Source organism: Diabrotica undecimpunctata, chromosome 7 (assembly GCF_040954645.1).
Source record: "Diabrotica undecimpunctata isolate CICGRU chromosome 7, icDiaUnde3, whole genome shotgun sequence".
NCBI lineage: Eukaryota > Metazoa > Arthropoda > Insecta > Coleoptera > Chrysomelidae > Diabrotica > Diabrotica undecimpunctata.
The window spans coordinates 33,437,928-33,454,963 of record NC_092809.1 but is presented as its reverse complement, the minus strand read 5'-3'; positions in this window follow the sequence as shown (position 1 = coordinate 33,454,963).

The following is a 17,036-nucleotide window of genomic DNA, read 5'->3' as shown; positions in this document are numbered from 1 at the left end:
GCCATTTTTTTCTTGCTCTTCTCTTTTATAGACTAATTTAACTTCTTCTAATAAGCATTCAAAGGCCAGAACTGCTACCACTTTTTAATTCTTATTCACAAACTGCTTTTACACTATTTAAATTTGCCGGCACTCTTTCACTTGTCAGGACTGGATGTTCGTCCTTCTAGGGTCAGCAACAGATAACCTTTTCGTCTTTTAAAATCCATCAAATATCCAAATTTCTCCTTTCAGCCCCATTTCTTTAACTAATGACCTTTCAGTCCTTAAAAATCTAATCAAATACCCGAATTTTCATAATTGACTGTCCACTTTCCTAATTTTTTCAATTTGACGTCTTTTTTTTATAGTTTCTATGCAGTTTTTATTAAACCACTAGTTTTATTTTTAACTTTTTTTTTGATAATACGTAAGTGGATGTCATTTTTATTACCTCCTCCATTTGTTGCCATATGTCGTTGACATTTCCTTCATTTGTTGGGAAATTTTGTTTTTCCAATTTTTCTTTGTATGTATTTTGTATGTAAATGTAGATTTATGGGCATCGAAGTGGGACAAGAAACTCTGTATACATTGTTGTTTGCAGATGATCAGGTGGTGGTTGCAACCGATGAGGAAGATATAAATTATATGAATCGAAAATTATTTGAGGAATATGCCAAATGGGGGCTTACTGTAAACATAAGCAAAACAGAATATTTAATTGGAGGAAATACCACAGATCTGAGGCTTGAAAACGCAGTCATAAAAGGCTGCAACCAGTATAAATATCTAGGAAGCATCATATCAGCAGATGGCAGAGTTAAGATAGATGTACAAAAACCGAATAACCCAAGGGAAAAAATGCATCCGAATACTGAATTCATTACTGTGTTCTAATAAAATAAAGATGCATACCAAACTTCGCGTATACAGAGCAATTGTAGAACCAATTACCACATATGGTGCCGAATGTTGGACGATGACAAAGAATGAACGAGATAAAGTAGACGTTGTGGAAATGGATTATCTTAGAAGGTCATGTCGAGTATCGAGAATGGAAAGAATCAGGAACGAGGAAATACGAAACCGTACAGGAATTAGAGATACTCTTTCAGATAGAATACAAGGAAGGCAATTACAATGGTATGGTCACGTGATGAGAATGGAGGAGGAGCGGTGGCCAAAGAAAGCCTTAATGTATGTTCCGCCAGAAAGAAGGAAAAGGGGAAGACCACCAAATTCCTGGAGAAGAGAAATTACAAAAACAATGCAATCTAGAGGCTTAGAAGAGGGAGATTGGAGAGATAGGAAAAGATGGAGGCTGAAATGCGGGAAGCGGCAATCGCCGTAGGACCCCCGTTATATGATGATGATGTATTTTGGCCTCTTTTCTGTTTCTTCCAGCTCTGATATGGTTAAACTTTCCACTTATTGTGCCACATTTTCCTTATTTTTGACACAGACTGTTGAATAATTCTTACGATTAATAAAAAGTAATCCCTATCTAAGTCCGCTTCTTTCGGCAACTTGTTATCATTTTTTTCATGCTCTGTTATATGAGTACATGGTCTATTAGGTTTCACTACTTTTTATTTGGTACTTATTAGATACTTTTATAGATGTTTTTATGTTGGAACTTTTTATTTACTACTCACAGACTACTATAGTTATCAGGTTAATCAATTTTTGCTCAATATCGTTACTAATTTCATATTTCCTGTAATTAACTATAATTGATTTGTATATCTATTCTATTCCTGTCTTTAATTTTTATTCTTATACGAAAAATTTTGTGCCATAAAGACTGTGTTATCATGCATTTTCAAATCTATTGTAAAAAAATACTGAAATGAAAATGTATATTTAGAAATCAAAGTTTTACAAAGCACTGAAAATAATTTTGTAACAGGCTGTACCAAAAAACCAAAACAAACAACCGATAAAAGCAAACATTGTGATGAATTAGAGAGAGAACCGTCCGTGAAGTTGATAAAAACCACAAACGGACGTGCTGCATGTACCACTCAATTCTTAATTCCAAAAAGCCATCAGATACAATTTACAAAATAAGACCAGTAGTCTTCTTCATCACATCACTTTGTATCGACGGAGATGAGATTAAATAACTAGATTATTCAGTGGTGTAGCTTATAAAATTATTTCATCCATCCATATGGTAGTTTAGATAAATTTATGAGTAGTATGTATAGGTATAATAAATCAATTAAGAAATCTAGGACAGAAATACAGAATATACAAATAGAGTTTTTATTTATATGCTTGAATATGTAGAGCCAAGAAACGTTGAAGTACACAATACATTCAAGATTAAATTCTAAATTTTCGTTGCTCAAAACTTTTTTTACACTTTTCAATGTGATTCAAGCGGTTCAAAACATGAAGAAAGGAAAAGTAGTTGGACCAGATGATATATTGGAGAAGTGCGGAAATCATTAGGAGAGACAGGGACAAGTTGGTGAACAGGTCTATTTAATAGAATTAAGAAAGTTGGACAAATGCCAGACAAATGTAGAAGCAGTGTATCAGTACCTGTCTGCAAAAACAACTGAGATGTACAACAATGTACAAACTACAGGGCCATAAAACTATGTATTTAGCCACACTATGAAAATATGGCAGAGAGTAATTTGTAGTCGGATACTTAAAGAAACCGAAATATCCGATAATTAGTTTGGCTTTATGCAAGGCAGATCAACAACAGACGCAATTTTCATAATAAGGCTATTGATGGAAGAATAGAGGAATAAAAAAACAAACGTTTATATGGTATTCATTGATCTTGACAAAGCATATGATAGAGTTCCTCGAAAGATTCTGTGGTGTACACGCGATAAGAAAAGAGTTCCTGGTAAATATGTATATAAATATGAAGCCGACCCCGCATAGTGATAAAGGCGAAGAGAATGATGGTGAGTAAGCACAGTAGTAAGTTTTTGTAGTAAGCATTTTAATAAAGTAGTAAGCAAACTCGTAGTAATCTTTTATTCCACCCTGCGTCTAACTCAATCTGGCCGATGCCATTTTAATTTATTTAATTTTTGTTTGTTTTGTTTTTTCATGTCATACTTCTATCGTGTTGTAAGTGTCGACCCACACCACTCTTGTTTCTTGAAATTCTAAACTTTGATATTCTTTTGGTCCACCGATTATCTCATTATTATTCTTGGTAAGTGCACAGTTCTCCTAAATTATTATCTCTCAGTGATCTCTATATTGTACACCTTAGGTCTTCAATGTCAATCAATGTCGACAGCGAAATGCTCCCCCACCTACGATTTTCAGACGACATAGTTTTGATAACAGATAACTTAAAAAAGATTGAAGCTATGCTTACTAAGTTAGATGCCACCTGTAAGGAAGTTGGTTTGAACATAATTTTGGATTCTTCTAATTCTTCTTTAAGTGCCGTCTCCCAATCGGAGGTCGGATATCATCATCACTATCTTTACTTTTTTCTATTGCTACTTTAAAGAGTTCTATTATACTGCATCTAAATTAGTTCCTTAAATTTTTCAACGATGAGACTCTCCTTCTCTCTGTACTCATTATTCGTGTTATTTTTTCCTGTATTATCAATCTTAGCGGGTGGACAGAGATGGACGATCGCTACAATTTATTACTGGTGTTATGGGAATCCACCAATTTAGCGTTTCAAGAGTTTTAAGAAGGTATAGAGAAACTGAAGGTTTTACAAGAAGACCAGTTTTAAGACGTCCCAGGTGCAATTAGTTCCTTAAATTTTTCAACGATGAGACTCTTCTTCTCTCTGTACTCATTATTCGTGTTATTTTTTTCTGTATTATCAATCTTAGCGGGTGGACAGAGATGGACGATCGCTACAATTTATTACTGGTGTTATGGGAATCCACCAATTTAGCGTTTCAAGAGTTTTAAGAAGGTATAGAGAAACTGAAGGTTTTACAAGAAGACCAGTTTTAAGAGGTCCCAGGTGCAATTAGTTCTTTAAATTTTTTAACGATGAGACTCTTCTTGTCTCTGTACTCATTATTCGTGTTATTTTTTCCTGTATTATCAATCTTAGCGGGTGGACAGAGATGGACGATCGCTACAATTTATTACTGGTGTTATGGGAATCCACCAATTTAGCGTTTCAAGAGTTTTAAGAAGGTATAGAGAAATTGAAGGTTTTACAAGAAGACCAGTTTTAAGACGTCTCAGGTGCACGAGCCTCTCAGATGATCGTTATTTACGTCTTTAGATTTTGCGTGCACGCCATGTTACAGCTAGGCAACTGCAAAATGATCTTTCCACAGTGTATCTTGTTTAAATAAGTGTCGTCAATTCGCTTAGAAACAGATTAAGGGAATTTGGAATTATAGCCAAAATGCCTACTACTGTTCCACTGTTAACGAGGGCACATCGTATGGCATGTTTAAGGTTCGTACGAGAACATGTCGATTGATATATTAACGACTAGGCTAATATTCTTTTTGCCGATAACTCGAGATTTGCACTTTGTGGATGAAACAGACGCACGGGTGAGCGTCTGACTCAGTGTAACATAACAATAGTTGGAAATTTTAGAGGTGGGTCGATTATGATATGGCGAGGCATCTGCCTTGCAGGTCACAGATAATTAACAATGTTTTCTAGGGGGTTTTTGATACCTGATCGGTATATAAGAGAGGTTCCTGAAGAAAATGTCGTGCCTTTTGTTCCAATTATTGGAAATAATTTCGTTCTTATGCAAGAGAGTACTCACCCGCACGTTGCTAGAATAACAATGAAATATATTTAAGATGTTGATATTTAAGTACTTGATTAACCAGCTGTCAGCCTAGACCTAAACTCAATTGAGCATATATGCGACTACCTAAAAAGACGCATAGGTGCCCGTATCGTCGCTCCAGATAACTTTAATAAACTGGGAAATGCTTTAACGGAAGAAGGGGAAAATTTGTATTTGGAGGACATACGACTTTTCATTTTAATGGAATGAACCGCTGTTAAATATTCCTACATTTTAATCCCCAGCATTTACAAAAAATGAATAATAACTTCTAGGCTTAATACATTTATGCGTTACATTTATGCGATAGTTTTTTGAGGATTAAATAAAGGTGGAAAAATAGTGAAAAAATTATAGGCATATTAAAGCAAATAAAATTGAACCTATAGATAATACTTCGTAGCCGAGGTAATGGAGAATAACAAAAGCTGACAAAACACATATTCCCCAAATGTCGTAGATTTTTGATATTATTAAAAATTAAATTGTAGTAGAAGAATAACGTCTACTAAAACTTAATACAGAGACTTTTATGAGATTTTTTGGCCACATCGCATAAAAGAATAAACTGACACGGCGAAGTAGTGATGGAATTGACGAAATTCTTAAATCTATGCAAAAAAATTCAGACTCTATGACAAAAAAGAATAAGCATAAAAATATAAGAAAAAATTCTGTTAATCCTAAATTCAATAAAGTTCTTTTTTACATTAAAATGAACCTATGTACCAAGTTTCAAAACTCTAGAACTTTCTTTTTCCAAGAATTACTCCACTGAAGAATGTAAGAGCGATAGGACCTGTCTGGTCCGTAGTAATAATATATGTAGAACATTATAGAAAACTGGTAAACAAATAAAATGTATGTCTGATGACTTATATGAAAACTCGCCAATAAGTTAAGCTGACAAGATACATACTTTCATTTCATTGAAAACTTTCGTAAATGATGGGCACTTCACTGTCTATCTATTTACTCACTGGTGAAGGTGCACGTGAGTAAATTTCGTGGTCTGGTGGCCGATGCCAACCTCCCGTGTGTAAATAGATATTTTCTTATATCGATTTGGTATTGTTTGGATGTTGGTATTGTAAACGGTGGATGATGACTTTTTATGAAATGATTAACCGGTACATTAGAGTTCAATGGTACCTTATTTGCCGAGCAGGGCAATTACATAGGGATAAATGATTACTTTATTGGAAAAGAATAAAGAATGGTAAACGGTTGGCTTTGAGTTACTTAAGAAGAGTTGAATATTTTACATCTAATCTGAATTATTAAATAAATAATCGAAAAGTGACGTTTTTATTATTGTTTACCACTGCATTCTATGAGTACAGCTGACGTTATAAGTAACTTTAAAATATGTTTTAAATATATAGAATATTTAAGTCGTGATACTGAATAATAAATATCAATTAAAAATTGATCTCAAATCTATTAAATTGTATGTTTTTCATCCAAGATTAATAATGGTAACAGTAAGTGAGACTTTTCGAAATTTTTGACTTAAGATAGCGTCCTATAGTCACTACAATATAATATTGTTTTGTTCTTTCCTATTTTTTGCTAGGATTCCTTGCACAAGACCAAGACGACCTCAGCTACATGATGAAGAAACTACAAGAAGAATATACCAAGGCTGGCCTAGATATTAACCTCGCGAAAACAGAGTACCTATCTACAAGTGAAGAAGACATAGAAGATCTACAGATTGATGACAACGTAACAATCAAAGGAAAGGATAAATTCAAATACCTGGGGTTTATAATCACGAAAAAGGCAACAACAGAGGAAGAAATTACACAAAGATCAGGACAAACAAGAACAGCAATCCGACAACTTAACTCAGTATGGTGAGATAGACACCTAAATATGAAGACAAAAACGCAGATTTATAAAACATTAGTGCGAAGTATTATGACATATGGGGCTGAAAATTGGATCATAAACAAGAAAAACAGCAGTAAGATAGTAGCAACACAGATGGAATGCCTGCGAAGATGCTGCAGAGTAACAAGAATGGATAGGAGAAGTAATGACGAAATAAAGCAAAGAACATCAATAGAAACAGACATACTAACATATATAGAACAAAAAAGATTAAAGTGGTATGGACATGTAAGAAGAACTAGCGACAGCAGATGGATAAAGGGAATAACCGAATGGAGCCCGATAGGAAGGAGGAAAAGAGGACGACCCCGAAAATCCTGGAGGAACGAAGTAGACGACGCCATGAGTAAGAGAGGCCTAAACGATGGAGAATGGAACAACAGAGAGAGATGGAAACGGTTGAGCGAGGGAAGGCAGTGAATACTGTAGAATCCCTAAATATATATATTAGTCTTAAATAATATAGATTTTTGCAGGAAAAACAGAACCTTATTTAGAAAAACAGAACTAGTCATGAATCATAAATCCATAACCGTACTATTACATCTGCTTAACACAATATACAATTTTGGTATTACAGCTCAAGAATGGCTACGGTCGACATTTATCACGATACCTAAAAAACCTTATGCAAATAAATGTTCACCTTATGCGATCACCAAAAAATCTGGTTAATGATCCGTTTGCTAAAGATATTTTAAAATTTTTCATAGTCGCGTTTATTCGAAGATAGAGCAACATATCAGTGATACACAGATGAACTTCAGAAAAGGGTTAGACACTAGGGAACTTCCTGGACATTAATCAAGAGATACTCATAAAAGACTCGTATACACATAAGACGTATTCGTATAGTGGAGATATTACCTAGGGCCTTCCAACCTATCTGATTTTGTTAGGAGTTTTCCTAATGGAAAAAGGATTAAAACACAATTGAGTTAAAAATTTTGAATATGGAAATCAAGACTAAAACGCGAAAGGATATAAGACGATACAACACCAGTGTCATATTAAACAGTTTAGTGGTGGGATGAGGTGCCTTTTTGTCCTTAGTTAATGGAACCCCTAATAAATGATTTGTATTCACTATAGGTATTATTTTATTAATTTGTATCTAGTAACGAATGTTAATTAAACTTATTTGTAGAGTAATTCGAGGACAGATGGCGCAGAAGGTGCAATGGTTTTACAGTATCACCGCTAATGTTAGAAGGGGAGCAGCTGCGCTCTGATATAATTGTTTAGTTCATATCAAGTAAGCTGCTCCACCGTTTGTGTTTATCAGATAAAAATATCTACCTAAATATCAATTTATAGGTGATCCGGATAGTTTCCGAATTCCTTCTTTGTGCTATTGAACTTTAAATTTTAGAAAAATTTAGTCACAATATCGTATAAGGTAAGTAAAAACATTTTAATAAGTTTTCATAGATAACGTGTTTAATTTTTGAGGTGCGCCATCTCATCTCTCACAACGGGGATAGATGGTTTAGTTACTTTTGAGGTGAGATGACTCATTAATAATTCCTTTTCTTTTCAGTATGCCTACCAAATACAAACGCACTGGAAGTTGTTCCAGAGCTAGTTGGGCCGAACTACAGTTAGCCGAAGCCATTCAAGCTGTTAATAAAAGTAGTATGAAAGTTAATGAAGCTGCTTGAAATTTTTGGGTACCGGCAACCACTCTACGAAGAAGAACATTGAGTGACAATGTGAAGAAAGGCTCTCTTAGACCCTTCTTCACGCTAGGCAAAACTGGTGAAGAAAAGTTAGCCAAACATATCCAAAAATTAAAAAAAAAAAAACGAATTTTCTCCTACTCAAATCGATGTGTAAAGTATGGCTTTTTAATTTAATTTTCAATTTCATTTTAATAAGGAATTGAAATTAGCTGGTTTTCCGTGGCAGTTATTTCTGCAGAGACTCAAGGCTACCAGTGAGAAAAGCAAAAGGTATATCCATTAATCGATCCTCGGGTGGAAACAAAAAAGACATTGAGACTTACTTTTAGCTGCTAAAAAATACTCTAACCGAAAAAGGTTTTGAATAATGAATAAACCTGGACATATCTACAATATTGATAAGCTGGGTTTACAACTGAATAATAAGCCGGAAAATGTTATTGTTAAGAAAGAATCTAAAAACACCGCAAAAGTATCAGCTCCGGTGAAAAGGAAGAAATCATCACTGTTATAGCTTGTTGTAATGCGGAAAGTGTTTTTCTTTCCCCAACCTGCGTTTTAAAAGGGAAAAACAAAAAGCAAGAGTTCGATAATGAGATGCCTCCGGAGTCCTTGGCCTACATGTCGGAAAGATCGGAAAGCCGACGAGAGTAGTTTTGTTATTGCTTGATAGTCATGCTTCACACTACAGTAAAGTTCAAATGCTAGAATACTGTGTTGAACACAACATCAACCGCTTTGCTTACCAAGTCATACGACACAATTTTTACAACCGCTATATAGATGTTTTTCAGATCGTTAAAATTAAACTACTGTTCAGCTTGAAATATATACATTTAAAATAATCCAGGTCAAAAGATCATTAGACTACAATTTGAAAAGTTACTTGCTGAAGGATGGAATAAGTCTGCAACTAAAAATATTGAAACTTTGACATTCAAAACTACTGGAATTGTGCCATTTAATCCTTCTGCTATCCCAGGTAATGCCTATTTGACCGAAAATAGTATCGTACTTGAAGCTACTGATGCAGGTAATTTAAACAAATTCCAGACGCTAGTTTTGAAAGTTTTAACAAAGCCTTATCTGTTGTAAAAGAACAACAAAATAATCAGTTGTAGAAATTAATGCAAATACTTCCGTAAAAAGTAGCCCTGGAAAAATGCTAGATATTGTAATCTCACCCGCTCCAGTTGTTTCCACAGGCGTTAATTCGGTTCTAAAAACGAGCAAGCAGATAGCGAAAATTTTAACTGCAGGGACAACAATTGGCGAAAAAAGAACTAAGCGTCTAAGAAAAGAGAGAAAGAAATAAATAACATTATATTATAACCAGTTATGAAGAAGCAAAAAATGACCAAAAAGAAAACTAAGAAAGCTATCTAAAGCGACTCATCCTCAGACAAAGATTTAGAGGTACCGGCATTGGATGACTCTTTAGATGATATGGACGACCATGACTAGACTTGCACGGGTTGTTGCGAAATATATTCCCAACCGACAAAATATGACGACTGAGTTAATTCCTTACATTGCTCCAAATGGTTTTACGATTCCTGCTTCAAGTTTGTGAATTTTTGCGTGGTGAACGACTGTGGTGTTGTTATATGCAAAACAAAGTGACATTGTTCTGAAGCTATTATCTTGTCGCATTTTAAAGTAGATACTATTTTATTGGGAATAAGCCACAATTGAAGGATAAAATAAGTTTAGCTTCTAATAATTTAATTTTATCTGACTCATTTATATTGACATATTTTATATATTTTAAAGTAGACGACTTTAAAATGATATTGCCAATATTGCTGAGTTGCATTCCTGGGACGACTTTATTGTAAGATAGTTCATTCAATTACATGAAATCAACTTTAACTCGAGAATATCCGTCAGAAAAAAATCATAGCATATAATTGGTCTTTAAAAAGACAACCACATGCCATGATGACAATAAAATTCTCCTGTTAGTGATTCCATAGTAAATCATGAGGAAAAAACCAGGAAAAAAACCTCAAAATACTATCCCAACATGGTAAGTATTTGGTCTTACATTTAGTTTACTCTCAATAAACACCAAACCCTGATTTTATATGTTTGTTATTTAAAAAATATAAATGATGTATCCTCGATATGTTACTGACTTTCTATAACTGATATTTTTCCTTTTATTAACTTCCTCTTTTAATATGAATAACCAGATCCTGCATTCTGCCGAGGAATTTGCGATATAATTTGTCTCATATAGCATAATTCGAGCCGCTTTTTTGATTTTTTTCTTTTTACCACCCGTTTCTTTTAGGATTATAATTGAATCATTCCATTGAATCCTATGATCATTATCCCATGCTTGTTTACATATTTGAGATCTATGTATGTTCACTTATTCAAACATTTAATGGCCTTGATGTTTCATCTAAATAAAACTGATTGCATTCACAAGGTATTTTATAAATACCATTCTTTGTTCTTTTTGTTCATTATTAGTAAGGTTTAGACAAAATAGATCCTAATGTCTTTGTTGTTTTGAATGTTATTAAAATGTTGAATTTATTTCCTATCCTATGAAGTTTTTCTGATAATACTTTTATGTATGGTATTGTTATTTTCCTCGTATTATTCCTTGTGTATGCTATAGGATCTCGTTCTAAGTTGTTCTGTTCTATTCGGTCGATTGTTGAAAATTTCTTATTTATAAAGGATTAAGGATAATCATTTTTTAATAAAACAGATGTTAACAAATGTTTTTCCTCCAAGAACGAATTTTCGTTAGAATAAGCAATTTTGGCTCTATCGTATAAGGATTTAATGATTCCCTTTTTAAAATTAATATTGTGATTTGATTTGAAATTTAAATATCTGTTGGTGTGTGTTGGTTTTCTATACACTTGAGTCCCATATTCAGTATCGTTCTTAGAGATTAAACCATCCAGGAAAGGTAGTTTTCCATGGAAAATGTTATTGTCTATTATTTATCGTTTATATCATTTAGAAATGTATCCAAAAACTCTGATCCATAAGGCCATTTTGAGAACACATTATCTATATATCTCCACAATACTGTGGGTTTTACATTTTGTTTAGAAATAATATTTGTTTTAAAATCTTCCATAAATATATCGGCTAATAATGGAGATAAACTAGAACCCATTGCTAGACCAAAATTTTGTTTATAGACTGAATTATTTAGTTGAAAATATGTATTATAAGTACATAATGTCAATGACTCCATTATAGCTGATAGGTTAACTCTTGTTCTAGTTCCCAATGTATCATCACTCTCTAATTTTATCTTCACTATATTTAAACTTTTATCTAATGGCACATTTGTAAAACTATTTATGTCACAACTTACCAAAATATTATTTGAAATAAATTTAATATTTGATAATTTATTAAATATTAAAAATGTTGTGTATTTTTTATAAATGTCTCATTTTTATTTGCAAATGGTTATATAATATTTAATAAAAATTTTGATAGTTTACTACAAGGAGAATTCATGGTACTACAAATGGGTCTAAGTGGTGTATTCGCTTTATGAACTTTCGGTACTTCATAAAAATAAGGGATCTTACTGTAATGAGGTGTAATTAATCTTCTTTGATAACTTGTTAAACAATCTTTAATTTTGAATGAAGTTTAAATATTCTGTTTTCTAAAGGCTTTGTTGGATCCTTTGTTAATTTTGTATAAGGTCCGTTGGTTATTAGATCTTTAATTTTGTTTTCCTATTGAATTTTATCCATTATGACAGTTGCATTCCCCTTGTCTGCTGGTAGTATGGATCTAATTATGCTAAATGAGACCAAGTGTGTCGCAAATTCCTCGGCAGAATGCAGTAGGATCTGGTTACCCATATTAAAAGAGGAAGTTAATAAAAGGAAAACACTAGTGTTAGTAAGTCAGTAACATATCGAAGATACATCATTTATGTTTTTTAAATAACACATATAAAATCAGAGTTTGGTGTTTATTAAGAGTAATCTCAATGTAAGACCAAATACTTACCATGTCGGGATAGTATTATGAGGTTTTTTTCCTGGTTTTTTCCTCTTGATTTACTATGGAATCGCTAACAAGAGAATTTTACTGTCATCATGTCATGTGGTTATCTTTTTAAAGACAAATTACATGCTATGATTTTTTTCTGACGGATATTCTCGAGTTAAAGTTGATTTCATGTAATCGAAGGAACTATCTTACAATAAAGTCGTCCCAGGAACGCAACTCAGCAATACTGGCAATATAATTTAAAAATCGTCTACTTTAAAATTTATAATATATGTCTGAATTGTCAATATAAATGAGCCAGATAAAATTAAATTAATAGAAGGATTTTTTCCCAAGTAACAAAAAACAAAATTTGTTTAATTTATTGTTTGTATTTTTAAAACGATTTTAGAAGTGGAAATTGAAACATCAATAAACTTATTTTAACCTTCAATTGTGGCTTATTCCCAATAATCTACTTTTATAATACTACAATAAAAGTATCTACTTTTAAACAAAGTGACATTTTGGCCAAAACACTTTTTTTTGTTGGGTCATCTAACCTTAGCATTGTAAGGGAGATAGTTTTCGTTAACTATTTTTATTTTTTTTTTCTGTGAATTATAAGTTTTAATTTTTAATATATTTTATTACTTAAAACATTTTTCTAAACTCAATAAAGATTTGTTAAAAAAATTAACAGTGACTCTGGTATCACATTGAGAAAGCTTTAAAGCGTCTGGTAAAAGTTATCGATGAATTTTTAACAATATTTTCCAAAACATACGTAAAAATAAGAACTGAGACTATAAGAAAAGTTAGAACTGTTTTACCTACCTTTAGCACCTGGTACCTATGAATTGGCCTCAGCCCAAGTTAGCAGGTATAATGTGAATACACTTAAATAAAATATATTATGTACTAATAAAAATTTCTGGGAAAAGAAGGAATGTCTGGCAGCATTGGAATCTTGGACTAAAAATGTACAAGACAGTTGTGAGTGTCTTGTAAATGTAGTTAGATCTTACGGTATTTTATTGATAATCTCATAACTTAATGAGTTAGGAGTTAGTAGGAGTTAGTTAGGAAAATCAAAGTTAAAATTGTTTATTATTGTTTGTAATGAATTGTCTGTGCTTGTGCATTAAAAAAATCCATACGTCACTATTATTCCTTACTGGTGTGAAATAATTAAAAGAAAAATTAAGCTTGGAATAAATTAGAAAGTAACAAATCATACCCAAATTGGGGCCCACCTACCTAGAAGCAGTTTTTTAATTCATTCATCAAAATATTCGAAGCAACACGGCCGTTGTCGAAGGAAATGATCAGTTTTTATCATTTATATATCCAGTAATCGAATCGAATACGACCGACGACCGGTCAACTCCTGTGGCTGATGATACTTTTTTAGATAAAAGTAATGAGACGATGATAGTCGTTGTGTGTCAGTGATACCCACGCGATATTCGAGATGAGATTTGAGATACGAGACACATTAGCGCTCGGACAAATCGTAGTCAGATCGATCGGCTAAAGGGACAAGGGATCAGGCGCCACGGTGACCACTCACTGCACACAAGGTGGACCAAGTAATTGAGAAGGTACTAAACTGGTCATATCTCGAAAATTTAGCATTAGATTACAATTTTAATCCTTGTTCTATTAATCTTTGATTGATTGGAAACGATTTCCATGGTAAAAATCAAAACGTACATAAGAGTTTTATTTTAATTAAAATTCTGGTTTATTCTCAAAAGTTTCACAAGAAAATAGTTTCCAAATCATAATATTAAGGTCATATTAATATACAATAAGTTAAAGACAGGCAGATAATAATGATCTCTTAAATGGATGGTCCGAATTATTCAACCATAGGCGTACACGTATTTTGCAATATGAAGATTTGAAATTTGATGTTTCTAACGTTGCCAAATTTACCATTGTTTTGATATTATCAGTTACTTCGGTTTTTTAGATACAGCACCCTGCATTCTTCTTCTTTAAGTTCATCTTCTATCGAAGGTTGAAAATCATCATGGCTATGCGGACCCTATTAACTGCCGCTCTAAATAGTTCTGCACTACTGTATTCAAACCATTCCCTCAAGTTCTTCTTCTTCTTCTTTAGGTGCCGTCTTCTTTTCGAAGGTTGGCGATGACCTCTGCAAAGTCTTCCCTATTTTGTGCTTTCCTTATTAAACTTTGAAAGTCTAATCCTGTCCAATCTTTGATGTTGAGCAGCCAGGTCATTTGTCGTCTACCCGGGCCGCATCTGCCTTCTATTTTTCCTTCTATAATAAGCTGAAGGAAGTTATACCTGTCGTGTCTAAATATGTGTCCAAGATAAGACGTTTTACGCTTCTTGACAATTTCTGTGAGTTCACGTTCTCTATTCATACGCCTTAAAACTTCTTCATTTCTAACGCGGTCGGTCGCGAATTTTCAGCATACGACGAAATACCCACATCTCAAGGTTCTCTAAACGTCGTAACGAGCTGACTGTTAACGTCAGAGCTTTCACGCCGTGTAATAGTACACTATATATATAACACTTTATCATGCGGTATCGTAGGGACAAATCAAGATTACGGGTAGTGAATAACTGTCGCATCTTTAAGAAGGTGTTTCTTGCCTGTTCTATTCTACATTTAACCTCTTGTTCATGGTCTAAGGTTTTATGTATCCAACAGCCTAGATAGTTAAACTTTTTCACTTGTTCAACTAGATTGTTGTTGACTAGTATGTTTATAACGGGTGTGTGTTTTTTTGAAATTTCCATTGTTTTGGTTTTTTTACATTCACCTTAAAGCCGTATAGTTCTCCTTCTCGCACTACTTTGGTTAACAGAATTTGTAGTTCTTCTTCACTGCCAGCTATCAGTACTGTATCATCGGCATACCTGATATTGTTCACGATGTTTCCATTCCTTCTTGTGCTTCATCTAGAGCATGTGCAAAGATGTCCTCTGAGTACAAGTTGAATAATAATGGTGATAGTATACAACCTTGTCTAACTTCTCTTTGGATGTTTATGGTTTCAGTATTAACCATTTCAGTTCTGACAGAGGTGTTTTGGTTCCAGTAGAGTTCACGTATTGTATTAATGTCGTTTGGATCCAGGTTATTTTTTTGCAAGCATTCTATTAGCTGATCGTGTTTGACTTTGTTAAAAGCCTTTTCATAATCTATAAAGCACAAGTAGACATCTTTTTGTTGATCCCGACACTTTTGCATACGAACAATGAAACTGAACAAAACTTCTCGAGTTCGAAAGCCAAATTGTTCCGGACCCATATCTTCTTCGCATTTTTTGTCAATTCTGTTATGGTGTGTTTTTAGAAATAGCTTCAGAATATGGGGCATAAGACTTATTAATCGAAAGTCGTTACATTTTTTTGCATAGTTTGATTTGGGTATAGGCACAAACGTAGACGTTAACCGATCTTGTGGAATTGTACCAGTCTTGTATATACTTTTGAAGAGTCTTGATAATAGTTCTAAATTGTCTTCTTCCAAAAGTTGTATAATTTCACTATGAACGTAGTCAGGTCCAGAGGCTTTTCCTTTTTCATATTTTTTAAGGCGTATTTTATTTCTGATGTTAAGAGGGGCAAGTCGTTATTTTCGATGTTTATTTGTCTATCAATATTTGTTGTTCTATCGTCTGAGAATAGGTGTTGTATGTAAGTTCGCCATTCAACGTTTATTTCTTCTATTGTGGTCAGGACTCTATCATCTGTGCTTGTTATTGTGCCACACTGCCTAGCGTTTCTGATCCCACACATTTCTTTAATTTTCTTATGGAGAAGTCTATCATCATGTTTATTCTGTAGGTCTTCTATCTCTTCGCAAGTTTCTACAAGCCACTGTGCTTTTGCTTCCACTATCTTTTTTCTTATTAGTCTTTGTATTTCTTTATATTTATTCCAGACTTTTTTCTTGTGTTGTCGTCTCACATTCATCATTTCTAATATTTCATTAGTTATCTATGGTTTCTTGCCTCTTTGATTCGTGTATTTAAGGTGGTCTTCAGCTTTTAGAAATACAGTCTTAAGTTCTTTCCATATTTGGTTTAAGTCGTCGGCTTCTTCTGGTACATCATTTTCCTTTTGTCTGTTTTTAAGTTCTCGACATTCTTGGTTAAGTTCTTGTGATGTCTTCTGTCTCGTTTCTATATCCTTGAGTAAGCTTATGTCTGATTTCTATTCTCTGTTCTTTCTTTTTATGCTTTTCAACGTGTTTTTGAATTTGGCGACGAGCAAGGTGTAATCGGAAGGGACATCTGCAACGGGGTAAGTTTTTGCGCTTTGTATGCTATTTCGGTATCTCTGGTTGACCATGATATAATCTATTTGGTTTCTGACGCAATTTTTATCATTGTCTTGTGGAGATTTCCATGTATATAGTCTGCGCGCAGGTAATTTAAACCATGTATTCATAATAGTAATATTCTGTTCTTGGCAAAATTGAAACAGCCTATCGCCTCTTTCATTTCGCTGACCTAATCCATGTTCTCCAATGATATTCTCAGATCTACCTTTTCCCACTTTTGCATTGAGGTCTCCCATTATTATCGATATTTCATGCTTTTTTGTAAGCTGCATTAGTCCTTGTAGGTCTCCGTAGAACTCTTCAATTTCAGTGTCGGGTTTATCAGTTGTTGGAGCATATACCTGTATGATATTGATATCGATTGGAGTTCCATGTAACTGTAGAA